This window comes from Camelina sativa, chromosome 1 (genome assembly GCF_030686135.1).
Source record: "Camelina sativa cultivar CO46 ecotype springtype chromosome 1, ASM3068613v1".
In the NCBI taxonomy this organism is placed as follows: domain Eukaryota; kingdom Viridiplantae; phylum Streptophyta; class Magnoliopsida; order Brassicales; family Brassicaceae; genus Camelina; species Camelina sativa.
In genome coordinates, this window is record NC_141880.1 from 26,457,117 (window position 1) to 26,463,110 (window position 5,994).

The following is a 5,994-nucleotide window of genomic DNA, read 5'->3' on the forward strand; positions in this document are numbered from 1 at the left end:
AGTGATCGCGGCCAGGTACATGGAAGAGATTGTCCGGCTTCACGGGGTACCGGTGAGCATTGTCTCAGACCGTGATACACGGTTTACCTCGCTATTCTGGAAAGCTTTTCAAAAGGCCCTGGGAACAAGGGTGAACTTGAGTACAGCGTACCACCCACAGACGGACGGGCAATCCGAAAGAACAATTCAGACGCTTGAGGATATGTTGCGAGCATGCGTACTGGATTGGGGTGGAGGCTGGGAAAGTTACTTGAACTTGGTGGAATTCGCATACAACAATAGCTACCAAGCTAGTATCGGAATGTCACCTTATGAAGCACTATATGGCCGAGCATGTCGAACGCCTTTGTGCTGGACGCCGGTTGGGGAACGGACGTTATTCGGACCCGGGATTGTGGACGAAACGGCCGACAAGCTAAGGTTCTTAAAAATCAAGTTGAAAGAAGCCCAAAACCGACAGAAAAGTTATGGGGACAAGCGTCGGAAACAGTTGGAGTTTGAAGTGGGTGACTTGGTGTACCTTAAGGCCATGACCTATAAGGGAAAAGGGCGTTTCACTAAGAGGAAAAAGTTGAGCCCAAGGTACGTTGGTCCGTACAAGGTACTTGAACGGGTAGGTACGGTGGCGTACAAGCTGGAGTTACCACCAAAGTTAGACGCTTTCCACAAGGTGTTCCATGTATCTCAACTTCGGAAATGCCTAAGAGAAGAGGATGAAGTGGTCGAAGATGTTCCGGCCGAGTTGCAAGAGAACTTGACCGTGGAAGCGACACCTATTCGGATCATTGATCGAATGGTAAAGGAAATGCGCAGGAAGAAGATGAACATGGTAAAAATCTTGTGGAACTGCAGCGGACGGGAAGAAGCTACTTGGGAAACTGAAAACAAGATGAAGGCCGATTTTCCTAAGTGGTTCAAGGAGATGAGTGAAGATCAACTTGATCCGGATTCGGGGACGAATCCCCTTCAAGGGGGGGAGACTTGTAACGCCCGCGATCCTGAATAGGATCGTAGGCCATGGCTTGGTCCGGGATGGAAGGGTGATCTCGGACAAGTCGGGGAAGAGCTACTCGTTAGCTCGGTCAAGGGGAGAAAACGAGCCAAGTATGGGACAAGTATTGGTCAGCTCCGGACAGCTTCGGGCCAGGTCCGGACAGCTCCGGGCCAGCTCCGGACAGCTCTCGGCCAGCTCTGGATAGCTTGAGGCCAGCTGCGGTCAGCTCGGCCAGCTAGTGTCAGCTCGTCCAGCTGCCAGGAAGCTCGACCCAGCTCGACCCAGCTCGACCAGCTGGACGACAGTGGACAGTTCACTGACCAGCTGGGAGCTCGGGACCGAAAGGGCACGGCCTAAAGGTCATGGCCGAACGGGTACGGCGAGCGTACATGAGCGAACAGGAGTGAATGAACGGATTCGTCCGAAGGGTGCCTTTTGGGGCCAAAACCGCGGCCCAGGACCCTATATAAAGGGGGCGATCCTCTCATTCTGAGGACACGTTCGGATACTGAAAAATACACCAAAAACTCGAGAGTACGAGTAAAGATCAGGAAGAAGGATCCGAGAAATAAAGAGTTCGGCGAGAAGGGTAATAAGGGTCGGAGGTACGGTACAGTACCGTCCATATAGGCTCTGGGAATTGGGGTAGTGCATCAAACATAAGCATAAGGAATGCTTCGGTTGGTCCAGTTGGTCGGAGGAAAGGGGGTGCGGCTCGGTAGTGGATCGGGAACCGCCAGGTTCGCCGTGAACCAACCGAACTGATGCGCATGCTACCTCCCTACCGATCAGCGTACCCTCCGGGGTGTCCAAGTACGGACAATTCGGGCGGAGAAAAGTAAACGCGGCTCGGCGGTTGGACAGGGATCGGTACAGACCCCCAGTACACCGTTCGAACTGATGCGCAGGATAACTCTCTACCGGCCGATCTCTGTACTGGACAGTTATTAGTACCTAGCGTGCATTGCATGACATGTACAGCGGGAAAGGGAATGTTATTGATGCCTACTTGGTTTCAGGAAAGGAGGGTGATCGCGGGAAAGGAAGTGCTTAGGCGCGGGACTCATGGCCGGGAAGATGAGTGGTGGTGTGAAGGGTAGATAGGATCGATTATACAACTTGTTCTAGCTTATTATGCAAACTCATAAGTTGTATCGAATCCTTTGATTACTTAACGAATATCGAATATTTATTACTCTAAGTATTATATCATAAGGATTATTTATGAATCACAGAATGTGCAAACGAACATTGTTTAAAGGAATGGGCCCTAAAATATGACTAAGTAGTGTAAAGCGACGGGAGAACCTCTCCGGCCATAGTTGGCCGGGGATGGGGTCTTTCAAGACCCTGACCCGGACGTCCCAGCGTCCGCGGTCATGGCTTCCCTTCCCGGCTGAACATCCATTGATTCGTTTACTTAGCTTTAGCCTGTGGCCTAGCCTTGTAAACCATTATACGCAGCAAAATGTAACTTTACCCCTTACCTTCCCTTTGTGCATAGCCATAACCAACCAACCTCACAGGCTTTGCACACATTAGGGATGGGGACTTATAGCCCCTTCAGTGCATGGTGATCGGTTGCGCTATCGGCTTCCCAAACCACTCATGTTCCCGAAGCTTGGCATCGGACGTGCCACTAGTTGACCTGTCGGTCATACCTTGGTACCTCGATCGACTCATCGGTCTTGGTATCAGAGCCTGATCCGATAAAACAATCCGACCCCATTATCAACTCGCCGATCGACCACAGACCGAGCTGATACTCTCAGAACACAAGTATGGGCCTCCCAATCCTTCGAGTAAACAAGTATGTCATCAATAAAGATGATGACAAACTCGTCTAAGAACTCTCAGAACACACCATTCATCATCTTCATGAAGGCTGTCTGTGCATTGGTCAGTCCGAACGGCATGACCACAAACTCAAAGTGGTCGTACCTCGTCCGAAAAACAATTTTCCGAATGTCTGATGGTTCTATCGGAATTTGATGGTACCCCGAGGCCAAGTCTATCTTCGAGAACCACTTTGCACCTCGAAGATTATCCAACAGCTCATCTATCCGGGGCAATGGGTACTTATTTCTGCCGGTACCATCCGATAAGGCGCTTTAGATATAGGGGTCATCCCTGGTTCTAGCTCGATGGTGAACGGATCTGACCTATCCGGCGGCACTCCCCATACCGCTTCAAACACATCGGCAAATTCGTTGGCTATTGGAATATCATCCAGTTCCGTATTTTCCCCAACTTCCTTGGTTGTGATTGTGGCTAAGTATGCCTCATAACCTTTCTCCAGCATCCTTTCCGCCTGGATTGTCGAGATGATCAAACTTCACGAAGTTGATCTTATTCCCTGGAATCTCCATGTTCCTTCCTTTCCCTCAAAGTTTACTCTCCCTCAGTGACAACCAATGTGAGCCTTGTACTTTCCCAACCAGTCCATCCCAAGATAACATCGTGCTTCATGAGTGGAACAATGATCAGGTCAGTAGGCATATCAAAACCATTGACGATGACCGAGATGCCGCGAACTACACCGTACGGGTACATCACCTGCCCGCCGGCTGCTCGGACCAATCCATATCTAGTGCTTGGTTCTCGTCTGAACCCACCTTTCCCTATCAATTCTAGGCTCACAAAACAGTGTGTTCCCCCCGAATCAAACAAGGTGTGCGTTTCCACACCGCCTATACTTAACGTCCCTACACATTCATCTAGAATGCTAAGTACCCATATCCCCCATTCACATGCATTATTATGCTATGTAATGCACAAATTGAACTTAGAAAGGTTCTCGTTACACACCAGTAATCGCCCTGAAATTCCCAGCGGCAGTTTCCTCGGACAGATCATACACGCGTGGTGCAACAGCTTGTCTCTTTGGTGGTGGCGGTAAGGATTCCTCGCTACGGTTCCCACGCTGATGGGTCTGTCTTCCCTCATAAAGCTTCGGACATTCCCTCCTAAAATCTCCCTCTTTCCTGCACAAGTAGCAGGACCTTGCCCATTGCCATTTTCCATCCTTGGACAGTTCCGGATCTCATGATCCTTACCTCCATAACAACCGCATGCAGCCACGGCATTCCAGCAAGAACCGCTTTGGTACATTCCACAAGTCTTGCACTCCCCATACTTAGCTTTGGGCTTCAATCATGGCTGCCCTTTCCACTACTTCCACGACCGAGTTAAAGACACTGTTCACGCAATGGTTGCGGATGTCCACCCTTAGTCCGCGGATAAAGTGACGGAATTGTGCTTTCTCATCCTCGATTTCCTTTCCCACAAAGTGCCTAAGGCGGCTGAATTCAGCATCATACGCACGTACCGTCATATCCCCTTGTACCAGGTTCAAGTACGCACTTTCCAGTCGGTCCCAAGCCTTCGGGGGAAAGAATTTCTTGTTGAATTCTTTCTCAAAGTCTGCATAGGTTAGGACTTGACCACATGTACGTTTCTCAACCGATACCCACAAGTCATGTGCTTCCTCTTCAAGGAAACGGACGACAATGTCCTTTTGATACTCCTCCGGGCAGCAAGTAGAGTTGAAGTTTCTTACAAGTCGACTCCTCCACTCATCAGCCACGATTGGATCCATACTTCCCAGGAAATGTTTCGTCCTCAGTCTTGAGACACGCTCCAACGCATCCAAGTGGTCCTTTCTGTTTCTCGGAGAATCTTCAAGACTTACTCCGATGGTCCCCGTAACAATCTTGCTATGTACCGTTGGTACCACAGGATCCGGTACTAACGCCTTTGTGAGCACGTCCTGCTGTGCCATCATGGCCTTCATCGTTTCCCCCTGTTCCTGGGATGATGGTACGGCATTTGGTTGCCCATTCACGTTCGTAGCACCGCTACTCTCCGGCTTATCATTATCCGGTTGTTTCTCTCCAGCCTCAGGTCCGGTTGGATTATGGGTGTCCGTGTTCCTTGGCTCCACGTCGACTAATGTCTCAGCGGCGCCAATGGTCTCATTGGCCACTTCCTTGCCCTTCTTTTTCTTTTCCTTGCTGCTCTTACCCATCTACAAAATTTATGCATTAGTCATGGCTAAGTTAAATAGACCGCAAACAGTAAGAACAATTACCGCGAGATCCCACTAAGACGATGAGTGGTGTGATACCCAAAACCCACACTACCGGTCCTAGAACCAAGCATGCTCTGATATCAACTTGAAAGACCCTGACCCCAACCATCTATGGCCGGAGAGGTTCTCTCGTCCCATTACGCTACTTAGTCATATTTTAGGGCCCATTCTTTAAACAATGTTCATTCGCACAGTGATACATTACATAGAGTCTATATGATATAATACTTAGAGTAAAACAAACATTTGATATTACATTAAGTAATCAAAGGAGTCGATACAATTCGTGAGTTTGCATAATAAGCTAGTACAAGTTGTATAATTGATCCTAGCTACCCTTAACACCACCACTCATCTTCCCGTCCATGAGTCTCGCGCCTAAGCACTTCCCTTTCCGCGATCACACTCCTTTCCTGAAATCCAAGTAGCCATAAATAACATTTCTCTTAGGCCATGCAAGGCCGTACAATGTCATGCAATGCATGATAAGTCATAATATCAGTCCAGTACAGCAGTTGGCCGGTAGAGAGTTATCCCGCGCATCAGTTCAAAGGTGTACCCAGATATCTGTACACATTCGGGGCCAGCCGCCGAGCCGTGTTTACTTTTCTCCGACCATGCCGTCCGTACATGGACACTCCGGGTGGTACGCTGACCGGTAAGGAGGTAGCATGTGCATCAGTTTGGTCGTATCACGGTGAACCTAGTGGTACCCGATCCACTTCCAAGCCGCACCCCCTTTCCTCCGACCAACTAGACCAACCGAAGCTTTATAAATGCTTATGCAGATGCAAATACCCCGTTCCCCGTAAACCATAAGGTCAGTAATGTACCGTACCTCTAAGCCTTAGGCCTTATCGCCGAACTTTATATCTTGGAACCCTCTTCTCTATCTTATACTCGAACTCGA